This window comes from Protopterus annectens, chromosome 2.part0, assembly GCF_019279795.1.
Source record: "Protopterus annectens isolate FY-2018-M chromosome 2.part0, PAN1.0, whole genome shotgun sequence".
In the NCBI taxonomy this organism is placed as follows: Eukaryota; Metazoa; Chordata; order Ceratodontiformes; family Protopteridae; genus Protopterus; species Protopterus annectens.
Window position 1 is genome coordinate 1,348,309,374 of NC_056728.1, and position 13,055 is coordinate 1,348,322,428.

At 46.4% G+C, this 13,055-nt stretch overlaps 1 protein-coding gene across 1 annotated transcript in view; it reads left to right on the top strand.

Annotated features, from left to right (window-relative positions):
- Positions 1 to 13,055, top strand: part of BBS7 (Bardet-Biedl syndrome 7) — a 1,778,061-nt gene that overhangs the window by 1,553,729 nt on the left and 211,277 nt on the right. The gene's annotated exons all lie outside the window — the stretch shown is intronic.

Sequence of the window (13,055 nt, forward strand, 5' to 3'; positions counted from 1 at the left end):
TCATTGTCTTACCTAGGAGCTTATCTCCCTGGGCCTCTCCTGAAAATGGACATGTATCCAGTTAGACTAGCCCGTTAAACAAATGTGAAATAAAAATAAAATAAAAATAAATAAACTTGCTACTACTACTTAGATTACCTTTCCCAGTTACAGTATAGTGCCCTTTTTGTGTGTTTGTAGTATTCTTGGCTATATTTTACATGTGGCTGTCCTTTTGGGCCTTTTTTTTTCCCTCTTGCCCTTATCTAGTTAAAGAATCCATTAGAGTTAGAGGATTCTTTCCTCCCATAAGGAGTCACCATTTAAATTAGAGGCATCTCCTCGGGTTGGAGGAGATTGTCATTTAATTTAGAGACTTCTCCTCCTTCCTATCCTTTCCATTTTTTCTTGTTAAAAAAAAAAAAAAAGCCTTTTCCATCTAACTTTTATAGTAGTTTTTACTCTTGTGTTAGTTTCTTTCACTGGTAAACCTGTCTAAAGAATCTGTTAAGGAGCACAGACAATCTGGATTTTAAAGGTGCGATTCATGCACTCAGAAAATGTCTGTATCAGATGGACACACAAGTTGTTTCTACTGTCTAGGACCAGTCCATCTCCAAGACTCCTGCTCCATTTGTCATAGCTTCAGTGCAAGGGTCTTACAGGAGAGGAAAAATAAGCTCATTTTAAGGGGCTTGCTGAAAGTTGAAGAAGGTAATCAAACCTCTAAACTGGATAAGTCTAAAAAGGCTGCTTCTTCGACTCCTTTGTCTGAGCCATCAAGCAGTTTCAAAGCTCCAGCATCCTCGGATCCGAAAGTTATTGGTTCTGACAAATCTGGTCCTCACTTGGTTCCATCTGTCTCTTCGGAACCATTGCAGAGCCGAAAAAGGAGTTGGTCACCATCTTTGGAACATGTTCATTCGGTGCCGCAATCTCCTTTGTTACAGTCTGTGGCAGGTAGCCACAAATCGTCAAGCCATTCCTCTCAGTCCTCAGACGATGATGTGGAGTGGGTCGTGAAGAGGTTGCTCCGGACCTTGGCCCTAACAGAAATTCTCTCGAGCCCAACCCATTGGCTCATGGAGCCGACAACTGTACCTCAGATAACATCTATTCCTCCTCCAACTCAGGCGAGTTCGGAGACAGAGAGTATGGAAGTCGTTGTGCTGGAACCGGCGGAGCCAGTAATCACTCCTGATATCTCGGCTCTGATGTCTGCTCCGATCTCGTCAGTGTTGTCTTCCATTGAGGGATCTGGGGGTCGACACTCCCTGGTCGGCTCTGAGGGGGGGGGAGTCGAGTCGGACCCATGTCGGGACCGACTCACCCACTTGCCGCTTTGGCTCGTGTGAGTTCGTCTCCCATATCAGCCTCGGAGCCATGCTCCTCGGTACCAGAGAGATCTCCACTGGCCCCTCGGGACAGGAGTCTCTGTCGGCCCAGGATTGTGGTGCCTTTGAGGTGATGCAGAGTGTGCTCTCCACTGATTCTGCTCCACCATCGGCCCCAACCTCTCTTCCCCAAAAGGGCCGGTGTCCACCTCTTCATCATCCCTCCATCACCCCCAGAGTAGAGAGTCAGTGCCCCAGGAAACCCCAATGGGTGGAAACTCCTCTTCTGATACCTCCCCAGAACATCCCCCTGAGGAGGTCCCTCGGAAGAGTCAGTGTAAGGGGAAGCACATAGACTCCCCTGAGTCTGTCACTTTTAATACTGACTTGGAGGATTCAGAAGGGTCCCCACGGTCACCCTCTGAGGATGTCTCTTTTTCAGACATCCTGGAGATCCTTAAGCAGAGGGGCGGCTGGAAGTCCCTTTCCCCTTCTGAAGATGAGTCGGTATACCTGGAGGTATTGTGCTCTCACCCCTCCACCTTTTGGGTGTTTCCACCTTTCGACCCTCTCTTGGGTGTAGTGAGTCGAAAGGTGTGGGACCCTCCAGAATCAGTGGAGGCCAAATAAATTTATTACGGCCCCAGAGGACAGACAGTATCTAACTAAGGGAGTTCCAGTAGATGCGATGGTACTGGCTGTGGACACAAAGAAGGAGTTAACTGAAACTTCTGCATCTGTCCATCCACCGAATAAGGAGTCTCGCACGATGGACAGGTATGGGAAGCATAATTTCTCTTCAGCGGCCTTTACCTTGTGGTCACTGAATTATTTATCACATTTCACCTGACTTTAGAGGGATTTCCTAAAAGAGCTGGGAGATACCCTATAAGGTGCTGCAGCCCAGGATTTATCAGATAAGATTAATTCTCAGCTTGCAACTTTAACCTCCGTCACTAACTCCTCCATACGCCTCATTTCCTATGCAGCTGATGGAGTGAACAGGGCAGCAGGCACAGGAATAGCTCTAAGGAGACATTCCTGGATGCGACTTTGTGAGTTTGCTGAACCCTTCAGATCTTCCTTCATTGATGTCCCCTTTTATGGCTCATCCTTGTTCGGGACAAAAGTGAGAGAGACTCTCACCAGGAGCCAACAAGATCGTAAGACTCTGCTTGCCATCTGTGTCCATTTTTCCGCCTATATAAGACCCTACTCTAAAGGCCAGAAGAGCGGAAAGATGTGGTTCCAGAAGTCCAAAGGAGCGTTATCTGACACTCATGGTGATCCTTCCCCCAGGGGCAGAGGGGGAAATAACAATGGAAGACACCATCCACGTGGCAGAGGGGGTCCACAGAACCAGGGTTACAGAGATACTTTCTCTGGTCGGCCCTTCCAGCGCTCCTGGAAGGAGGCCCGACTGTCCGCCTCTGGCGGCAGTCGGGAGGAAGTTATCGATTTACTGAGAAGCCTGGCTGAATTTGACTCGAGACAAATGGGCACAGTCCATCATATCCAGGGGTTACAACATTCCTTTTTACTGTTCACCTTGTCCTTCAAAGTTTATCCCAGACATTCCACCCGGTCAAAGGGATCAAGCAACACTAGAAATTCAAACGTTGCTAGAAAAAAAGAGTCATCCAAGAAGTCCCTGCAGACCAGCTAGGATCCAGAATTTACTCAAGGTTCTTTTTAGTTCCAAAAAAGACAGTGGATTGGAGATCCATATTGGATCTCAGCAGACTAAACAAGTCGGTGAAGAAGTCAAAGTTCCGGTTGGTAACACTGCAGTCTATACTCCCTTTTCTGGGACAAGACAATTGGATGTACTCGTTAGATCTTCAGGACGTGTACTACCACATAAAGATGGACGGGCGCTCCAGAAGATTTCTGCACTTCTGGCTGGGAGCCAGTCATTACCAGTTCAGAGCTCTGCCCTTTGGACTTACTATAGCCCCCAGAGTGTTTACCAAATGCATGGCAGTAGTCATGGCTCATCTGAGACGTCAAGGTTTCCAGGTGTTTCCATACTTAAGACGACTGGCTCCTAACTGCCACCACCAAGCAGCTACTAATCAAAGCCAAGGACTACACCATCCATCTCTTCTCAAAACTAGGCATTACTATAAATGCAGAAAAATCTGCTTTGTTGCCATATTACCTTTATGGGTGCAGATTTAAACACAAACGACATGTTGGCAAAACTTTCTCAAGAAAGGATTCAAATGTTACGCAGTCAAGTGCTTGACTTGCACAACAAGAAAAATGTACAGGCAAGATTTGTCCTCAAGATCCTAGGCTCTATGGCAGCGACAATAACTCTAATTCCCCTGGCACGACTTCACATGCGAATATTACAGTGGCTACTCTTCACTCAATGGTCCATGCAGGAGTTACCCATGTCTCATGAGATTCTCATTATTAGACACTCCTGCAAGAAGGATCTGCTTTGGTGGATCCAGTTCACCCAGGTAACAATGGGCAGACCGTTTGTACTTCCCCATCCTCTGTCGCTACAGTAACCACAGACGCATCCCAAATAGGGGGGGGGGGGGCATTATCTGGGACAGACGATCCAAGGGGTTTGGAAAGACCATGAGTACCATTTGCACATCAATGTCAGAGATGAGGCCGGTGCTTCTGGCGTTGCAAGCATTTCAGAACTCTCTTCCCACGGGGACCATTGCAATTCAGACAGACAATATGTCGATAGTATGGTACATCAGCAAATGGGGGAACCAAATCTTACCCTCTATGCTGAGAGGACCAGAGAGTTTGGCAATGGGTGATATCTTCTCAATGTTTTCTGACGGCAACGCACATCCTGGGGAAATCCAACATCATAGCAGACAGGCTAAGCAGAGCTATTCTCATGGCTCACAAGTGGTCCCTGAATTAGGAAGTTGCGAATCGAATTGTTCACAAATGGGGCCAGCCTTGCTAAGACTTTTTTGCCACTCCCTTCAGTGCCAAATGCAGCAACTACTTTGCCCTCATTTCCCCTCCGGGAGAGTCACTAGGGATGCACTCGTCCACGATTGGCCCCCGGGACTTCTGTATGCTTTTCCCCCATTTCCTTTGATTCCAAAAGTTATCCAGAAAGCTAAGTCAATGAGTCGCAGGTTAATTCTCATTGCTCCATACTGGCCTCTTCAGATCTGGTTTCCTTTCCTTTGGCCCCACCTTCAGGAGGACCCAATCATCCTGGACCCAGTGCTGGATCTTCTGATGCATCAGTCAGGAATGCTCCATCCTGCCCTTCACAGCCTCAAGCTGACAGCTTGGTTTCTCCACTTCCAATCTTAGCCAGGCTTCCAGAATTATGCCCGGCAGTACGCCACATTTTGGTATCTTCACACAAAAAGACATCTAGGAAACTATGCAAGCAAATGGAAGAGGTTCTCTTGTTGGGCAGACAAGGAACTCATAGATCCCTTTACAGCTTCTGTATCTGTAATTTTGGAATTCCTGACAGAAATTTTTAATCAAGGAGCAGCGGTTGCCACTATTCAAGTTCAACTAGCTGCTATATCCAATTATCATGTGGGAGAATTCGGATCCAATATAATGTCTCACAAGTTATGCAAGGCATTCCTCAGAGACACCTTTCTGTTAAGACCTCCTGCAAGAGAATCTCCTCCACTACGGGATTTAAATTTAGTATTATCAGCATTGATTCTTCCCCCTTTTGACCCAGCATCCTCTTGCTCTTTAAAATTTTTATCCTGGAAAACTCTCTTTCTGACAGCTAAGAGTGTTTCAGAGTTGCAGGCCTTATCCATCTGTCCTCCCTATTTGGTCTTCCACAACGATACAGTTTTCCTCAGAACAAATCCCTCCTTCTTACCAAAAGTCTGTTCTGAAACAAATTTAAACCAATCTATAGAATTGTCTGTGTCCTTTCCTAATTATAGCAACAAGGCAGAATATAAGCTTCACCAATTGGATGTAAATATACAACTGTGTTTTTATTTACATGTTGAAAGAGTTCAGAAAGTCAGATCAATTGTTTATGTCCTATTCAGAAACAAAAAAAAAGGCTGGGCAGTCTCTAAAGTTACTTTGTCCAAATGGCTTACTGAGACTATCAGATATGCTTATCACTCATGATAAAGAACCGCCAGAGAAAGTGAAAGGACATTCAACTAGAGCAGTGTCTACTTCCACTGCCTTTCAGTCCAGACTTCCATTGGATTCAATTTGTGCTGCTGCTGCATGGGCTAATCCTCACACCTTCATCTCTCATTGCAAAGTAGATCTGGTCTCCCAGAACAGGGCAGCCTTTGGTTCCACTGTCCTGAAGAGTTTATTCCCTTGAGCCACCCAAGAGAAAAGGTGCTGGGGACTCTGTCCCAACCAGCAAGAATGAAGGCGAGATGGGACAACATAGCATAAAGAAGTTATGTACTCACTATAATATTCCATGTTTTTTGGTCAGTATCTCGCCTTCATTCTTGCATCACACCCAACCATCCCCCTCCTGGAGGATTTAGAGAAATTTTACAAATTGGCAAATATGGTCTGATTCCCATTTTGCCTTCCTTTTACCTTTATGACCAATATATTTCATATAATTTCTCTTTCTTGGATATTAGACATATCATAGGGAGCTCTCTCCCTCAAACGAGATCTGGGGAATAGCCGCTACGCACCATGAGATAGGTTATAGCCTCGAGCAAGTAGAAGCTCTTGAGCTTTAGTATACTGCCAAGTCAGAGCCGAGTTTGGCTCCGAACCCAACCAGCAAGAATTAAGTTGAGATACTGGACAACAAACATGGAACGTAATTCAGAGTACATAATTTCTTTTTATCCATCATCTACCAATCCCCATGGATGCTGGTTAACTGACAGTTTACTGTAAAAATCCTATTTGTCTCAACTGAATACAGAAAGCTGTCTGTCACTAAATAACTCCCTCGTTTAGACTCTTGCAGTTAACTGCATTATAAGAAGACAGAACTATGTATCTTTACAAATGAGGATGTGCCATCATCTAAATGCATTCTGTAATGGACTGCCATGATATAGTATTCTGAAGAAATTGCTGTAATACTTTGTGTGGTTACAAAGAAATGGTCCTTTATTGCTGGGTGCCACCAGTAGTCTCAAGTAGTCAATATAGATGCCTTGGTTTGCTGTTTGTTTAAAAAAAATGTAAAGTTTATATTTTTTCAATCTGACAAAAAGTAGTATCTCAGTCATATCATTGATGATTTCTTATGAAATACGAACCAAAAATAATAATATTTTCTGTCCTTTTATGCTATAGAAAATAATATTCTGCTTGCTTTGACAGGCACACACATTTTCATATTCTGTTGTCTGCTTCTCTTATGGTAGTAGATACCAATAAATAAATGGTTGCTTTTTACATCATTAGGAGTCCTTGTTGCCCTCTGGCTTTCAGCAGTTTCCAGCATCTCTAATAGTTGCACTGATTAAACTTCAGCACTGTATACAAATTGTACTTGTGCACAGTCCTGGTATTTCATCAGTGCATCAAGCTTCTGTTTTGCTAAATCACTGATTTATAAACCATAGCAAGTGTCATTGTCTGTATGACAAAGCCATACCATGTAGCAATTATCACTGCCTTATTTGACAGCTTTGTAATTCTTTGCATTTATTGTGTTTATTATATTTATGTATTTGCCCTGGGTCATGATTGAAAATCATTTTTGGACCAGTTCATTAAGTACCGTTTTCAAATGTATTGGTATGGTTAACAATAAGTTTGTGAAGTGACGTGTTTGTAGAACTGACTGCCATTGGTGTCATTCACCTTAAAAGCAGGTATATTGTAATTTGCAAAGGAAATTGAAAAAGTAGGAAAAGTGAGCAGTGCAGCAAAGCCACTTGGCTTGGAGTCCCATGTCTTTTGCACATTCATAAAATGAACAGCATCAGAACCACTAGATCCAAGGATTTTACATTTTGCTTATGACATAAATGAGACATGTTGGCAAGACAGCTATGTGTCTCGGAGGATCCCCAGGCTCTGGAACAGGCTCCCCATCCATGTGAAGTAGAGTCTGTTCCTAATCATATTTAAGCGTAACCTTGACGGATGGATGGGAAATCAGAAATTCACTTTAGGTTTGGCCTCCATGTCTCTGATAGACATAGGCAGATAGTAATGACCAAACATATACCTAACCTCTAGATACTTCCTAATATACCCGCTTTAATAAATGCCCATGCTATGTAGGGACTAGTTGGGTTGGATTGCATGGCTAGGCTTATAAAGGCCCTGTTGGTTATTAGCCTAATATGTACCTATGAACAGTTAGCTATATGCAAGTTTTCTAATGCACTGTGTGTCATCACTGCATTATGTAATATGGTATCTGAAGTAGGTAACTTCATTTGATCATCAACCTGTGGGTTTCGGATCCGACAGCTTTCCAAGCTAAGATCCGAGCTCCTCCCCTTACCCATACTACATTGCAATCTCCTTCCAACCCTCAGATCTCGTTTGCCACAGCTTCGCCAAGATGTGATCTCTGAGCTCCAGGCAGGTAGAGTAGAGTTTCCTTACTTCAACTGTTTAAAAGTTAGTTTAGTGTGCGTGTGTAGTGTTTGCCTTCCCCTTTTTTCCTCCCCTCACTTTTTCCGTTCAGAAAAAGTACAAAAAAAAGTGAAATTTGTGTTTTAGTTAGTGTAGGCCTCCCTTTCCCACCTTTGCTGTGTGTGGTGTAATTGTAGGTAGGGCTTTAGTTAGCCTTATTTTTTTGTTGTGGGGATTGAGATGTCGGACCCACAAAAGCAGACTTTCTCCAAATGCACAGAGCGTGGCCATAAGTTGTCCCCGGCCGATGGCCACACTCTGTGCGTCATGTGTTTGAGAGTTCCCCACCTTTTTTCAGGCTGCAAAATATGTGTAGCCTTTAATCCATGGGCCCTGCTGGACCAAGTTAATTTTGGTGGAGCATCTCCCGGCAGACACTATTTTTTCTTCTTCAGCTTCCTCTATGGCCGCGGCTGTGGCCGTATCAGCTTCAGGTCCTCCTCCCCTGTCCAGGACTCACACTCCTGTTTATAAACAGGGTGACAAAGAGGCCAGGAGGGAAAAGCATAGGGAGAGATACAGAGAAAAAGAGAGAGACTAAGATAGGGGTCGTAAGAGGCCAGCAGATCCGTCGATCTTTCAGGTCCTCCTATTAAAGTTGTCACAACCCCAGTCAAGACTTCTAAGCCATCTTCCCCTCAGTGAGGAGGAGGTTCGGGCTGCTTCGAGGTTGTCCACACATCGGCCTTCTAGGCCGGCGTCTGTGGCATCCTCTAGATCTACAAGAATCCTCTCGGAGGCTGACATGGACTGGATGATGAGACTGTTTATACAGACTCAGTTGCAGATGGGAGTGTTGCTGGTTCCCCCTCCCGCCGGAGCGGGAGTTCATCTCTGATGTTTGCCCCAATAGCTCCTTCTCCGATCCATCCCCGGGTTTTAGAGTCCCTGGATCTGAGGAGACTCGGAGTCAGGGGTTCGGCGCCGATGGTTCCCCCAACCTCGACGCCAGCCATGCCCTCGAGTATGTCGGATCCAAGCTCTCTGAGTCGTGATTTGGGCATTGGATCTGAGGGGATGAGTGTGCCATCAGCTCCATTATGGTCGGGGCATACCATTCCTCTGGGTCCTTCTGTTCCGGGTTCGGCTCCGATCCCTTCATCAGATCCGAGGGGCACGGTTACTCATCCTTCTGGTTTTAGAAAAGCCGGTTCCCCTTCGGTCTTCGACGTTGTGGGGAGGGTTCTCTCAGGAGGATCGAGACCCCTCACTCTTTCCTTGGAGTCTGTCCCTGCTCCTTCGCTGCTGACTGTGTCTTTTGTCATTCCTTCCTCTCAGGGACAGCCTGTGTCTGATACGCCCCAGACAGTTCCTCTTGAGGAATATGAAGCTGTTTGTGAGCCCTCCCCAGAGAGCCCCCCCGAGGAGATTCCTCGCAAATGCAAGTGCAAGAGGAGGCACCTGGACCTACCCGAGTCCCTCACAAAGGATACTGACTTGTTGGAAAGGGAAAGCTCTCCCAGATCACCTCCCGAGGATATTTCATTTAGAGACATAATGGAAATCCTCCGCCAGAGGGGAGGTTGGTCCACCCAAAAGCCTTCCTCAGACAAATGGGTATTCCTGGAGGTATTCGACACAGGTCCATCTACCTCTTGGGTGCCCCCCCCCCCGGCTGATCCTCTGGTGAACCTCAGTACCACCAGAGCTTGGAAAGGAGCCGGACAGTGTAGAACCTATACCAAAAAGGCCAGACAAGATTTTGAGCCCTGCTATAGATAAGCCTGCATGGAGTAAGGGTTCCCCAGTTGATGCCGTGGTGGTGGAGACGACCACTAAAAAGGAACTGGCTCAGGAGAGTTCCTCTGGCCATCCTCCAGACAAGGAGTCTAGGACAATGGATCGACTCGGAAAGCGGATATATGCTTCAGCTACCGTTGCCATAAGGGCACTGAACTGCATGGCCCACTTGATCAGACTTCAGCGCGACCTTGTGAAAGAGTACTCTGAGTCTTCCCCGGAGTCCATTTCTGCCGAGGATAAACGTTCATTCTTGGCACGTATGGACACTCTTAAGTGTGTGACTAACACGTCCATTCGCCTACTCTCTCATGCCACTGAGGAAGCCGCTAGGGCGGCCGGGTCTGGCATTGCCATGAGGCATCATGCCTGGCTCCAGCTTTGTGATTTTGTGGAACCTTTCAAGGCGTCCTTTGTGAATACCCCTTTTAACAGTTTGGCCCTGTTCAGGAAGACTGTCCCAAGATACGCTAGTCCAGAGTGAGAAGGTCAAGAAGACGCTGTCGGCCTTCAGGATCCAGTTCTCTAACTCCCAAAGATCCTTTTCCAGGAATCAGCGAGGGCAAAAGAAGATGTGGTTCTGGAAGTCTCAGCATTTCCGGGATACTCCGGACTCCTTTTCCCCTAGAGGCTGATGGGGACAAGGTGGACGCCGGCCCAGAGGCAGAGGGGGACCGAAGAATTTTGGGTCACAGGAGCCATTTTCGGATCAACCTGCGCAGCAGCCATGAGTGGTTGCCCAACTGCTCCACCCTGGTGGCAGTCGTGGGCCGTTTTTCGAAGCACCTAGCTCAATGGGAGCCCATAACGTCAGACCTCTGGGTGCTTCGGATAATATCCAGAGGTTACTCCAGGTTCTTTTTGGTGCCAAAAAAGACGGGGACTTGAGGCCAATTCTCGACCTACCCACGTTGAACCTGTCTGTTGCCAAGGAGAAGTTCCGGATGGTCACCTTGCATCCATCCTGCCATTCTTGCAGGAGGAAGACTGGATGTGCTCTGTAGACCTCAAGGATGCATACTACAGGGTCATGATGGACAGATGATCCAGGAGATTTCTCCTCTTTCAGCATGGAGCCAATCACTACCAGTTCAGGGTCTTACCCTTTGGTCTCACCACAGACCCCCAGGGTGTTTACCAAGGTCATGGCATTGTAGCGGCCCACCTGAGACTTCAGGGCATTCAGGTTTTCCGTACCTGGACAATTGGCTCTTCTCCGCCCCCTCCAGGCATCTACTTGTTCAAGCCAGAAATTCTTTCCTTCAGCTGTCAAATTTTCTGGGTATAACAATAAACATTGCAAAGTCCTCTCTCCAGCCCGTTCAGAATCTGGATTTCATAGGGGAAAGAATAGATTTTCTCCAGGCCAAGGTATTTTTGACTCCAGACAGACTTCAAAACCTGACCCTTCATGTATTGGCACTTCTTCAGACATCTTCACCTCCAGCAGAACTAGTTCTGAGGGCCTTAGGGTCTATGGCAGCAGCTATAAATTTGGTTCCTTGTGCACGTCTATGCAGTGGATGTTACAAGTTCAGTGGTCTGTGTTATACCAGCCCTTAAGTTACCCGATTCCTCTAAGCAATGTGTGCAAGACTTCCCTCATCTGGTGGGTTCGATCCCAGGATCTTCGAGAAGGACACCCCTTTATTGCGACCCCGCCCCAAGCCACGATGACCACGGATGCCTCCCATCTAGGGTGGGTGGGGCACTGCTCAGGCAGGACTGTCCAAGACACGTGGTCCCCTAATGAGACCGTTCTGCATATCAGTGTTCTAGAGATGAGGGCGGTCCTTCTGGCGTTGCAGGCCCTTCATGCTTCTCTTCCTCTGGGAACAATTCAGTCAGACAGCATCTCATTGGTCTGGTATATCAACAAACAGGGGGAACCAGGTCCTACCCGCTTTGCCGGGTGGCCATGAGAATGTGGGAATGGGCAATCTCCACCAACCGTTTTCTGATAGCAACTCACATTCCGGGTTGGTCCAATATTTTGGCGGACAAACTGAGCAGGACTATCCTTTTGTCCTACAAGTGGTTTCTGAACCCTTGTGTAGTGGAACAGATCTTCCTCAAGTGGGGGTCATCCTTGCTGTGATCTCTTTGCATCGCCGTCGAATGCGAAGTGCAGTGAGTTTTTTGCTCTGATTCCCCCTCGGGGGAAGCCCCCAGAGACACTTGTCCATGCTTGACCACTTGGTCTTCTTTATGCGTATCCCCCCGCTACCTCTTATGACAAAAATCTTGCAGAAAGCTCATTGGTTGGGGAGCAGGATTATCCTCATAGCCCCATTTTGACCTCGTCAAGTTTGGTTCCCTTACCTACGGTCTCCTCTAGTAACTCTGCCCTGGATATTAGATCCCATTCTGGATCTCATTTGTTATCCCTCCAGAATTCCTCCTCCAAATATGGACAGTCTCAAGCTTACTGCTTGGTTGGCCCAGTTCCACTAATTGCCCGGACTCCCGGACTCTCTTCTCCTGTTAAGTCCATTCTGGTGGCAGCACACAAGTCCTCCACCCGAAAGGTGTACCGCAGTAAATGGAAGCGTTTTTCCATCTGGGCTTCGCAGAGAGATTTAGATCCGTTTACCAACCCATTTCCAGCAGTATTAGAATTTCTGTATCAGATTTTCCAGCAGGGGGCCAGCTCTTCCACTGTTAAGGTCCAGCTGGCGTCTGTATCCCACTTTCATGTAGGAGAAAATTTAGGTTCACTAGCTGCTTCTAGGATTTGTAAGAGTTTCATCAAAGGCACTTTTTTGCTGAGACCTCCGATTAAGCATCCTTCCCCTCCGTGGGATTTGACCTTGGTTCTTCAAGCCTTAGTTGTGCCTCCGTTCGAACCCTCAGCATCATTTGATTTAACATTTTTGTCATGGAAGACTGCCTTCCTGGTGGCTATCACCTCAGTTAAGAGGGTATCCGAACTTCAAGCCTTGTGCATAAAACCCTCATACTTAATTTTTCGTAAGGACAGTGTTTCTTTAAGGACAAATCCTTCTTTCCTCCCTACAGTTGCTTCAGAGTCAAATATCAATCAGTCTATTAATCTACCAGTATTTTTCCCTAATTTTCAAAACAAAGGGGAATACAAACTTCATTTGCTGGATGTAAACAGACAATTTCATTTTTGTTTACATATGACTAAACCCTTTCGTAAGTATGATCAGTTATTTGTTTCCTTTGCCACGCCCTTTTTGGGGAAACCAGTTTCAAAGGTGCAAGTGTACAAGGATCATGGATTACCAGAACCAGACAGGGTTCATGCTCATTCTACTCGTTCTATGGCTACTTCAGCTGCTTTCTGGTCCAGAGTTTCTCTGGATGACATTTGTTCAGTGGCTATGTGGGCTTCCTGTCACACTTTTGTTACTCCTTATAAGTTGGGCATGTTATCTAGAGGAAGGGCTTCTTTTGTGCTCTGGAATA